Genomic DNA, 13165 nt, shown 5'->3' with positions numbered 1-13165 from the left:
GAATTGGAGCTATTTTAAGGTGGTGAGCGTTCAGAGGGACAAATCCTAGGTTTTAAGAGAAAACACTAGTACAGGGCTATCAGGAGCCACTTAGACTCGGGCACACACTAGACTTAGCAGGGGCTGCAGATGTCTGGAGGTCTTCTAACAGCTTTATAAGGTGTAAATAACCCACCTAGTGGGGAAAACAGCTACACTGCAGCTGCAGGGACAGGAGGCAGATGGAGGGACTGGCATCTGGAGTGGGAGGGTGAAGGGCAGTCTTGTAGGACAAGCCCTTATCTAGTGCTGTCTCTGGGCAGGTAGAATCAGAATTGAGTTGAATTTTCAGACACCCTGCTGGGATTCGAGAATTGCTTCCTGTTGTGTAAGGGGAAAACCACACACACACACACACACACACACACACACACACACACACACACACACAGGACTTGCGTCTGGGAACCTGGAAAGATTGGGCAAGGACCCTGGGCAAGTCACATCCTTCCATGGTCATCATCCATAAAGTAGATATTAAAAAAAGATCTAACAACACACTTTATGGAATGTTGTGGGATCAGCTGACCCAAGAAAAAGGAATAGTCACAAGTCACTTTATTCCTTTTCTCACCTCACCTATGGAAGATCTTTAAACACACGAAGACTGATGCATAGATAACTCCTGAAAGGAAAGGGGGCTGCTTCTTGACAGATGACTTCAAGCCACAGAGATGAACCTGGGTTCAGGTGGGAGCTGGCAGGAAGTTTGCACACTCCCTTTTAACTCTCTCCTAAGAGGACTCTGGCTGAGTTTGAGGACTGACAAATATAGATCTGACAAGGTCAGAAAAGGGGCAGCAGAAGAATTTCCAGGGAAGGTAGCACAGATGGATTTCATGGGTCACTTACTGAGTTACTGTCTGTCCTCTCCAGAGGGCAAGAACAAGACCTCAAACACTTGTGCACAGCTCAGTGTCTGGCAGCCACCTGGGGTCAAGAGTGACGAGAGCCTTCATCCCCTGGGCATTGGTTCCATCAGGACCCATTAAAGCCAATGGATGTTTTAGCCACCTTTGGGAAATAACACAGAGGTGGCCAGAATGAACTGCAGTTTGTTTCTGAGTGAAGCAGGAGTTGGACTAGATTGAAGGTTCTGAAACTGTTCTTCAGAACCCCTCAGAGATAAGGAGGCAAGGGGAGGGAGGTAACAAGGTGGGCAAGAGATGCTCAAAGCCCTGTCCCTATTTCACTAGATAAGTGCCAAAGGAGGTCATGTTTCAAATGAGATATAAAGAACAGTCCACACAAGTATTTGTGCAGTTTAACAGTTATTAAATGAATGCCCCATCATGCAGGTTAAGAAATAGAATGTTGTCTGCACCCTAAGATCCTCCTGAATATCCTTCTGCTTGCCCCCTTAGTGGCCCCAGGCTTGGTTTTAAGGGAGCCAATAGGTCTGGTACAAATTGTAGTGTGTGTGTGTGTGTGTGTGTGTGTGTGTGTGTGTGTGTGTGCGCGTGCTCACAGCCACATGCATGTGTGGTGTCTGTTTCAGCTGGGGTGGATCTCAGATGCAGATTTTAGTTAACCACACTCCCCAGATCATACAATGCAATCATGGGCTATGGGAAGGCCTTTTGTTTTCTTTTATATGCTAATTTTTCTTCCCTGCATCTCCATCAGTGCTCCTATTTCCCCCTTTCCCCCATAGACTTACTATATTATATTTGGCTTATGTCTTTGGGTATTATATGTATCTTTGAAAAATATATTGTGTTTTATATATGCATACATTTTAGGTCTCTATTCCTTACTTTTTTTCACTGCTTTTAAGATATATCCATGTTGTTATATATGCATCAAAACCACTGCTGCTAACTGCTGCCTATTTACTCCACAGAACGCATTGCTCTATCACATTTTACTTCACCCTTCTAATGATGGATACTTGGATGCCTCAATTTTCTGCTCTAGCAAACACACTCATACCTGTCCCCTCATGGACTTGAGTTTGAGTTCCTCTGAGGCATATAGCCAGGAGGTGATGTGGCAAGGCAAAATGAATAGGCCTAGGATTGGCTAGTTTAAATAATTTCAGCAGGCTGTCCCTAGTTGCCATGTACCTGGCCTTGTGGTGATTAGGGCAAGGAAATAGTGGCCTGAAGTGTAAGAGCAGATGGAAGAGGTAGTAGGGTGTGTGGGCTCTGGACTGGTAAGTTTGCATATGAAAGTCATGCTCACAAGTGAGTCCTTTCCTCTTTCTAGGATTGGCTAACCCATGAACGTCAGTCTTTCCAGCGATCAAAGCCTTAGAATAAAAAGACATGCTTAGCATCTTACTATGCTGATGGACAGTGACTGTAATGGGGTTTGTGGGGGGGGACTTGGTGAAGGGGGGAGCCTAGTAAACATAATGTTCTTCATGTAATTGTAGATTAATGACACACACACACAAAAAAGGCATGCTTGGTACAATGGGTTTGGTATAACTTAGCTGTAAAGCCCATTGAGCTGAGAAAAAATTTTACAAGGAGATGACTTGATCATTTCAATTATTTTACTGATTGTTGGCTTATTTTCTGTTTCTTCTTGTGCATAGTTTGGCATTTTACATATTTCAATAAACATTCATTCCTTAGAGATTTAAAATTTTACTGGTATAAAGCTGTTTCTAATTTTTTTTACTTGTAACTTCTTTAATGATGAAATATTTCAAACAGAAAAACAATAGACTATAAGAACTTTATAATCTATATATAATAATAATATATCTAACTATCAAATTTTGATATAAAATACTGACTCTAGAACATTTATTGCAAAATTATATATTTATTGAAAAACAACTGAGACTATTTTTTGCTCTCCTCTGTCCCATTCTACTCTGCTCTTTACCAAAAGAAACCACAACTGTTAATTTAGTATGTATCATTCCCATGTACACTTTGATACTTTCATTCCACTTGTATGTTTCCTTAACTGTTATACGATTTGGGCTTCAGGGTGTTTAAACTCAGTTTAAATAGTATCTAATGCATATATCATTCTGTAACTTTTCTCTGGCTTCCCAAATTATGTTTTGGAGATTATCCATGTTAATAGATGTAGCTCCAGTTCATTTTAATTCCAGGGTAGTTTTCCATGTGGCTGTACTATAGTTCTTCCAGTCTGCTGTTGATGAACATTTAGATTGTCTTAAATTTGTTGCAGTCAATGGTGAACATTCCACTACATGTTTTCTTGTGAATATATGCAAGAGTTTCTCTGGGGTATACACCTGGAAGTGAAATGCAGGGCTGTGGGCATGTTACAAGTCAAGTTTGTTCTCAGTTCTTGCCTGGCCGAAACAAAGAATTGAAAGGCATAGACACAATAGTGAAGCAGAGTGAGAGTTTTATTTGAATACACTCCAAAGGAGGAGTGGGCCAGAGTCAAGGTAGACAAAAGCACTGAACTTTTAGGGGAGGGTCTTATCATGTCCTAGCCAGGAGGTGCCTCTTTGATGGACAGGGTGAGATTATTTGATTGATGGCTCTACTTATACACCCATTTCTCTTGGTGCACATGTCTTTTCCCAAAATGCACACAGAAAAGCCTATGGGATTAGGGTAGAGTGCTGTTGAGAAATACCACAATTTTGTTTAAATGAGATTATGAGATTATGATAAAGTATGATTTGAGCAGTTCTTAGTTTTGTTCAGTTGCACCTGGATTGTGATCTGGTTGGGACTGGTTTGGCCTAGTCCAGTAGGCACAGAAGTTATCTCCCTGCAAAGCCTTGTTGTCTTCTAGTGGGACCTCCTAACTGCGTGGCTTTTTTCCTTGAACCTTTTCTTCCCTTTCCCTGGCTGCTCATGCCTATCTTTCCATGTAACAGGGATCAATATTTTTGTTCTACTAGATTATTTACATGTCTAAAGCACATAGTATTAATCACTTTTACTATTTTTATAATCTTTGTTGTGACTAGTTATTTCCTCCTCCTTTACTATTTGTTTAGTTTATTTACATCTTCTTCCTTTTTTCTTGATCAATCTTTTAAAGATACTCTTATCTTGTAAATTTTATTTAAAAAACCAGGCTTTAGTTTTATTAATCTTTTTTGTTACAATTTTCAGTTTGCTTAACTTCCCCTTATCTTTATTTTTTAATTTTTTGTATGTTTGTGTATATTCTACTGCTTTTTAAGCTTTCCAAGTTAAATGCTTAGTTTTGTTTCACTTGTTCCCATTTCTTTATTTTCTGACAAATATATTTGAAGCTATAAATTTTCCTCTAAGTACTGTTTTAAGTTTGTCCCATAAATTATGACATACAGTGCTTTATTTTCAAGTATTTAAAAATTTTCCATATAATTTCCTCTTTAAACTAAGAGCAGTTTGAAAATATTTTCTTAGTTTACAGACATAAAGGATTTTTAAAGCTATCATTTTGTTTTTAATTTATAATTTTATTGTATTATGATCTGAAAACTTTTTTCTGATATAGAATCTTTGAAATGAATCGAAGTTTCCTTTGCGATCTACTACAGAAACAAATTTTACTAACATCTCATAAGTAGTCCCAAATTTGAGGAGTAAAGTTTACTCTTGTAAGTCTGGGGAGAAGAAATCACGGGGCAAATACCTCTAAAACTGAAATCAGTCAAAGGGAGAAATAAAGTTTAAAACCCATTTATTGCTTACAAACTGCAGTCCAGGGCCATTTCTCTCTCCTGCTCCAACAGAATCCAACCAGCCCTCCCCTTAACCTCTCAGGTTCAGGTAAGCCCTCGGTTGCCCAGGTAATTACCCACTGATATGAACCTTTTTCCACCCCTGAGGATCGCCTATTGATGTGCAGATGCTCTAAAGCCATACTTCTCTCCACCGCTGAAGATGCACTAAAGCCAGGCAAGAAAATATTCTGGAAATATTACAATTTTACCCACAACTCTATACATCTATTAATTTGAAATTATTAAGTATATTATTTAAATATTCTAAGTTTTTATTTAATTTTTGTCTGTCTACCCTATCAGTTCTCAGAAGGATCTGTTAAAAAATATCTAACTACCGTTGTTGATTTATCTATTCCTAATCCCACCCCACTCCCAAGTTTTGCCAGATGTTATTTCAAATCTGTATCACTAGGTGCATATGTATTCATAAATCCCCTTGATTTATTCTTTCACAAATATATAATGTCCCTCTTTGTCTTTTATGTTTGTCACCTTAAAATCATTTTGGTCTGATATGAAAACTGCTGCACTAGATTTTTTTGGCTAATGTTTTCATTTATCTTTTTTCTCTTTATTTTTAACCTTTCTGTATCCCCCTTTAAAATAACATTTCAGTATTTTATTTACTTTTAATTTGAGAGTCTTTGCCTTTTGATTTGTAAATTTGACCCCTTCACACTTATTTTATTTGCTGTTATATTCAGAAATACCAGTGATATTATTTCATGTCTCCTATTTACCATATCTAATTTTTTTCTTTTCTTTTTTCTCCTTTCATAATTTTCACTGGATAAATTGAATTTTTCTTTGTTGGTCTGAAAGTTATACATCCTATTTTCATTCCTCTGGTGTTACCCCTAGGTTATTATAACCATTATTTATGTTTATTTTTTCCTATCAATTTTGAGCTTATCAAGAGCTATATCCTTCCCCCACAAAAAGTATGTTTAACTCCCAATAGACTTCATTTCATTCCCTTCCAGATACACAACTCTGCATCATCTAGAATTATAGTGCTCAATAATGGATATAGCTGTTTTTTTGAATTTTTAGGCTTACTTATCTAGAAAAGCATATACTTTACTAAATACTTTAGTCAACCTTCATTCCCCATCTGATAGTGTACTTTGGGAATTATTCTTTTTTTACTAGTATACTTCCTCAAGTGTTTTCAAAGTGGGTTTTTGGGTAAGTAACTTTTCTGTGACTTTGAAAACTTGAGAATATCTTATTTCACTTTGTACTAAAATTATTGTTTAGTTATATGTGAAAATTCTAGTTTTAAAGGTCTCTTTCTTGCATTCAGTATTGCTATTGAAAAACACTGATGTCCGTATGACATTTGTCCCTAGTGGTTAGTGTGGCTGGGTTGTATTTTTCATTTTATGTTTCCTTGTTTGTTTGTTATGAATCTCTAGAAAATCTTGAATTTTTGTCTCTCCCTTTATTAGATTATACTGTAATATGTTCAAGTTTTTTTTTTCTTAACTATCTTGGTACTCAGTATGAAATTTTACACTTTTATCTAATTCTGTAAAATTCTTGGAATTCCTTTCTTCAATATTTTTTCTAATATTTCATTCCTTCCAGCTTTAAAAAACAAAACAAAACTCTCTCCTCTTCTGAAACTCTTATCTTAAAAACATATCTATCTTCCATATCTATTAACTTTACCCTTATATTTTTCATTTCTATTCCTTTCTGATACCTTTGGGAGGGCTGTCAACCTTATTTTCCAGTTCAAGAATTCATTCTTAGTCTGAATCTATTTTACCATTCAACTTACATACTGAGTTCCTTATTTCAGCTATTACATTTTTTATACTCAATAGCTTCTTTATACATTCTCATTGCCTATTTCAGATTTACAATATTCTCCATGATCTCTTAGAGGATTTTTATTATGATTATTTTAAATTCTTGTTCTCGCTGGTCCATTAATTCTGCTTCATCTCATACAGGTTGTTCATTTTTTAATTTTCTTTTATAGGGATTGCATTGCTCAAATGTCCTCTTATTTTTCTTTATGAGCTCATGTTTCCCTGGGATATCATTCCCTTGCCTGATCGTGTGTACCTAAGGAGGAAACTACTACTATCCGGCCACCACCTCCAGCCCTCCCTCCCATTTGTTTAGACAGGAGGACTTGCCTTTGGATGAGCCCATGATGTTTCAATCTGGGTTCTGCTGCTCCTGAAATGCCACTTCCCAAGGCAGACCTACCCCTCATATGGAGGTTAAAAGTGGAGTGGTTAGCAGGAGGTGAGAATGCCTAACAATAATCTACAAGGACCCTGGGTCCATATGGTGGTTTTGTACCACTTGTGTCACTTTGGTTAAGCTGGAACTACATTTCCCAAAATACTCTTCCCTGTATGGTTCTGGGTTGGAATTGACCTAAAGAGGAATTTGCTCAAGATTTGGAAAATGGAAATAGCTCTGAAGGTTTTATGTTTCTGAAGGTTGTCATGGTTAGAGGCAATAAGAGACCTATGTAAAGGTGCCAGAAAGTTCCTATTTGACCTTAATTCATTTTCCTGAGTGTCCAGCTCATTTTCCTTATTGCCAGCCCTGATAAACAGCAGAGACCCCAGGCTAGCCACCAGACACTGGACGAAAACTTGAAGGAGTAGAATCTATGAAGCTGCAACAGCCTTCCACAGACTTCTACAGCAGCTCCTTTCTTTATCCCACACCAGGAAACAAGATATGCTTTGCTTCCTTATTTGAGTTCTGGCTTGTCTCCCTGTAACCAAACAAGGGTCTGCTGCCTGATGTATTTGGTAAGCCAAACACAGGACACTGACTTTTGCAAAAGGAAGAGCTTTATTGAAAGGCAGCTGAGCAAGGAGACAAGAGGCTAGCTCAGATCCGCCTCTCCACTTATCAGCAAGAGAGGCTTGAAGATTGTGGTGAAGTGGGATTGGTTGGGAATCAGGAAATTCCTACTCAGGTTCCTCCATCCCACAGTGATTTCCACATCCTCTGATCCCTGCAGCAGCCATGTTTTATGTATTATATAACCAGTTGCATGTTAATGTGGGATGTGTTTTCTTATCTAAAGGTCAATGGCTGGGCAAACAAATGTATCCTGGGTTTGACTGGTTTCACCTATATCCAGTGGGTATCTGGGAAGGGCCTGGCAGGGACTTGTAGTCATCCTCTGAAAAATAAAAATCGTCTGTGATTGTTACTTTACAAGACACAGTTTTACCCCTTCCTGCCAACCAGAGCTTCTAGATGGCTAAGTTGTGAGTTTTCCATGATCTTCCAATTCTCCTTTGTGACCTTTGCTTCTCTAGCTCCTTTAACAATTGTGTCATCTATTCTTATAATAAATGATTGATGTCATGATGTAGTGGTTCTGCTTCCCTGATTGAACCCTAGTAGATAAAGTCCCTGTAGACTTCATAGAGCAGAATCTCTATACCAATCTTGGCCTCTCTAGCCCTGGACCTTCACATGAGAGAGATAAATACATTTCTCTCTTGTTTAAGCCACTGTTACTTTGATCTGACTTTACAAAGTAGGACACCAACTCATCTTAGACCCCATCTACCTCTAGACCTCTACAGGAAAAATTCCTTCTATCTTATTCAACCCATTGCATTTTTCAGTTTCTTTCTAACAGGAGCTTAGCCTATAAGAAATCAATCCTACCTTTTCTACACTACCTCACTTTTCCCTATTTGAATGCTACTCACCCTGAAGTTTCTCCTGACTCCTAGCTAAGACTGATCCCCTTACAGTAACAGCACTCTCCCAATACCTTGGTCTTCCCTTTCATAGCACATTCATAATCATAATCTAGTAAATATTTGTTCCATGTATGCCTCCTCCACTAGAATAGACCTTGATTCTCTTATTCTGTTGTACCCCCAGCCCGTAACACAGAACTGACACATAGCCATTGACTGCATGAATGAACCTTCTCTAAGGTAGCTACAGAGAGAAGAAATCGTTTGGTGGGTTCTGCTGGGAGTGTGCAGCAGCTCTGAATCCCTTGGGTGGAACCTAGCTTGACAGAATTTGCAGCCCAGACATTCTCCCTTTCATCCTCTCTCACTCCAAAGCCTTGAACTACTTTCTAAAGTGTAGGTACTTCACAGCCAGTTATAGCACATTAAGAGGGGATGATATGTGTGCTCCAGGCATCAAGGTCACCAGACCCTACCAGTTATATGTGATATGTAGCACCACCATTGAGGTGTACCTGGCCCATGCTATCTTCTCTAAGAACTGCCTACCAGACCCCTCCTTGCCAAGCAGTGGGCCCAACCTAGGGTTGCCACTAGCCGATTAAACACTTATGTAAGAATTAGAAAAAAGTGCCCCTTTGTCAACACACTTTACTGTCATCTGTTAAAATGGTTTCATTATGAATATACATATTTCCATAGTATGAATGGGACCCCTTGGAGTTATACATTGCACAGTCTGCATAATCATATGTGGATATTTGTACCACCAGCTTCCCCATTAGTCTTATTAGCATCATGTAAATAAGACTCCACCTCCTTTTGGAGCCAGACTAATTGGACCAGGAGTGGACACCTAACTTTAAGCTGGTCAGTCAGATTGGTTCTCCAAGAAATTTGAAGTTGGGATATAAAGCTCTAGCTTGGGAGTTATTGAACTAAGAGAAAATGCAGAGTCATAGCTGAGACAGCCATTTCCTGACATGTCAGTTGAGTTCCATGACTGCAAGCAACAGAAACCAACTTAAATAGTGAACTTAGCTGAAGCAAAATGGAACATATTGAAGAAGTCTGAGAAAGCCAGAGATTCCACAGGCCAGGAAGGAGGAAGAATAGGAATAGCCTCACATGAGAGCAACCTGGCCAGGCCATACTACTTGGAGCTGGGGGGTGACCTCCATGCAGTTCCCCCTCCCTGTGTCTCTCCATCAGGACCCAAAGTCTTGGGAGAGTGCATCTGACCAGCCATGCAGTGATAGTGAGAGGAAGGGTCCATTCCTCTGTTTTCTTCTTAACTCAGAGAACATTGTTCCATTTATAAAATTATTTAGAACACGTAAAACAAGGCAGGATTTCTTTCGTTTCTCACTTTCTGGTACTGGGTCTTGGAGTGGTTTCTCTCCTTTGTCTTGTTGTTTTGAATAGTGTCAAATCCAGTGTCACTATCACTGGTCCCTCCTTCTGTCAGACTGTCCACCCTTCCTATCCTCTTTCCTTGTCCTCACCATTCCCTTGGCTTTCTAAAATTTCTTCAAGGTGTCTCCTGTCTCCAATGAAATGCTCGTTTTCCTCCTTTTTTCTTTCTTCTTTCTTTTCTTTGTTTTTGTTAGCTGCTTGCTCTTCCTGCTCTGTGTTCAGCTTGCTCTGCTGCCTCTTTCTTCTCCTCTGTCTTTTGTGGGCTCCTCTGGTGTGCAATTTCACCTGCAGTTTTCTCCATGTCCACTTCTACCTTCAAACTGAATAACCATTGAAGTTCCTTTTTAAACATACCTGTACTTTCCAGGAATTTCCTCTTCTTTTCCTGGTGTTGCTCTTCTATTTGAAGTTCAGCTTTTAGTTTTCATTGATGAAACATTAAAAACCAGACTATTGTCTGGGGATCTGAATTCTAGCTGTTGTGATCACTGAACATTTGGCACCACACTCTCCCTAAGTATTGCACTGATGAGGTAGTTTCTCTGGATTGAAGCATTGCTACATGCTTTACTGAAAGCCATCATCAAAAGATAAAATGGAAGAAAATCTAGGTGACCCTGGCAATGAATTTTTAGATACAACACCAAAGGCATTATCCATGAAAGAAATAATTGCTAAGCTGGACTTTGTCAAAATTAAAAACTTCTGCCCTATAAAAGACAGTGCCAAGTAAATAAGAATACAAGCCACAACTGGGAGAAAATATTTGCAAAAAACATATCTGATAAAGGACTTCTATCTAAAATATACAAAGAACCCTTAAAACTCAACAATGAGAAAAAGAACAATCCAATTTTTAAAAATGGGCAAAAGACCTAAAAAGACACCTCACCAAAGAAGATGTGCAGATAGAAAGTGAGCATATGAAAAGATGTTCAATATCATATGCCATTAGGGAACTACAAATTAAAGCAATAATGAGATACCACAGCACACCTATCAGAATGGCCAAAATCCAAAACACTGATAACACCAAATGATGAGGATTTGGAACAACAGGAACTCTCATTCACTGCTGGTGGGAAAGCAAAATGGTATAGCAACTTCAGAAGACAGTTTGGCAGTTTCTCCCAACACTAAACATACTCTTACCATGTGATTCAGCAGTTGTGGTCTTTGGTGTTTACCCAAATGTGTTGAAAATTTATGTCCATATAAAAACTTGCACACAGATGTCTATAGCAGTTTTATTCATAATTGCTAAAACTTAGAAGCAACCAAGATGTCCTTCAATAGGTGAATGGATAAATAAACTGCAGTACATCCAGACAATGGAATATCATTAGCCCAAAAATGCACTATCAAGCCACAGAGGAAACTTAAATACAAAGTACTAAGGGAAAGAAGCCAATTTGAAGTTCCTATGTATTATATGATTCCAACTATATAACATTCTAGAAAAGGCAAAACTGTAGATATGTAAAAAGATAAGGGGTTGTCAGGGCTAGGGAGGAGGAAGAGAGGAATAGGCAGAGCACAAGGGATTTTTAAAGTAAAAACTGTTCTATATGATACTATAATGGTAGATACATGATATTATACATTTGTCAAAACCTATGGAATTAGATTCACACCAAGAATGAACCCTAATGTATATGATCTTGAGGCATTAATGGTAAGTCTATGTTGGCTTATTGACTGTAACAAATGCACCACTCTAGAGGACGCTGATAGTGGGGGAGGCTGTCTGGGGGAGTAGGGATAGGAAGTATACAGGGACTCTGTGCTTTCTGTTCAGTTTTGCTGTGAACCTAAAACTATAGTTAGAAGGTCTATTAATCAATTAAAAAGCCATCATCATATAGCATCTACTACGCTGAACAGTGACTGCAGTGGGGGGTGTGAGGACTTGATAATATGGGTGCCTGTTGAAACCACAATGTTACTCATGTGAAACCTTCATAAGATTGCATTTCAATGATACTATAGAAGAATGCCATCATCATCACCTGGATCTTCAGCAGGCTGACTGCTCATGTAAGGTACCCCTTTCTCCATGTGAGACTGTACTGTTTGTGTTGTCCTCTAAAGCAGCTCCTGCAAACTTTTTGTACTTGTGTGAGGAAGGTGTTGGGGGGAGGCAGGAGGATTATGAAAGGCCTCTGTAGATTAATTCTACTCTATATATTTCTGCTTCATATTTGTTTAAATACTCTTGCTTCTCTTCATTAGTGAGATCTTGCCATATGCCTCCAATAATCTTGCCAATGTCCTACAACTAAGTCAGGGTTGGAAGCCTTTACTTGGTCCCAGACATTTCTGATGTACCTCACACAGGACATCAGTGACTTTATCTTTGGTGGTTTGGAATAATAATACCAGAGGACACCATGCCCTGGCTGTTTGGGCCCAGGTTCCTCCTAGCCTGTAGTTGTAGGCATGATGACTACTGTATTCCATAAACCCTGATGTGCTGGGCATTTGTGTTGCAGGAGCTGGGCGGGGAGGTGAGGCATAAAATGATGACATTGTGAAAGATTAAGCTCTCAGTTTCTTAAGGATGAATCTGAGACACAGGGTGCTCACAGTTCAGGCCTTGTTTCCCATCTCTCTGGTTTTGTAGGAGGGAGAATGCCTGGATTTACTGTCCCACCAAGATCATAGCCCATGTGAGATGGCTGAGTCCCTATATGAATTTCTTATTTTCTGTATTCCTGGGGTTTCCCTGTTGGACAGACTGGGGTAGCACATGGGAGGTGTGTGTTTCATATGTAAATCAACTAATTCAGAGCACTTGCTCTAAACCACTTCCTATCTGGCTCTTACACTCTGGGGAAACAATATTCCTCTGCCCTAATCATCCCAGAGCCAGGTGCCTGCCTATGAACCTATAAGGTACTTTCCCAGCTGGTGGTCAAAGGTTGTCTGCCTAAGCACCTCCTGCCTCCTCTACCCCTCATTCCCCCTCCCACACTCTCCTTGCACACAGCAAGAAAGCCTGTCCTCCTGTCTTTTTTTTAATTAAGTATAGTTGACATACATATTATCTTAGTTTCAGGTGTACAACATAGTGATTCAACATGTATATACATTATGAAGCGATCACCATGATAAATCTAGCTACCAGCCTGTCCTAAGATCTGAGGCCAGTGTATTTCTAGCCCTAGTGCTTTCTCCTCTGTTAGCTCCCTCTCACCTTGTTTTCCTTGCCCCCCCTAGTTTGACCTCCCAGCGGGATTTCTTTCTGCAGAGCAGGGATGGAGGCAGGGATTCTCGGTGCCTCCTCTCCATTTCTGCCACTTGGGAAGCCCACAACAAAGGCTGGCAGATGCTGGCTCTGTAACTGCTG

At 39.3% G+C, this 13165-nt stretch overlaps 1 pseudogene; it reads right to left on the bottom strand.

Annotated features, from left to right (window-relative positions):
- Positions 1–8893: 8893 nt before the first annotated feature.
- On the bottom strand, positions 8894–12490 carry LOC108387326 (SWI/SNF-related matrix-associated actin-dependent regulator of chromatin subfamily E member 1-like; annotated as a pseudogene).
- Positions 12491–13165: the final 675 nt, after the last annotated feature.

The sequence above is a fragment of the Manis javanica genome, chromosome 7 (genome assembly GCF_040802235.1).
Source record: "Manis javanica isolate MJ-LG chromosome 7, MJ_LKY, whole genome shotgun sequence".
Lineage (NCBI taxonomy): Eukaryota > Metazoa > Chordata > Mammalia > Pholidota > Manidae > Manis > Manis javanica.
The sequence above is the reverse complement of the archived record's forward strand: the minus strand, read 5'-3'. Positions and strand labels throughout refer to the sequence as shown.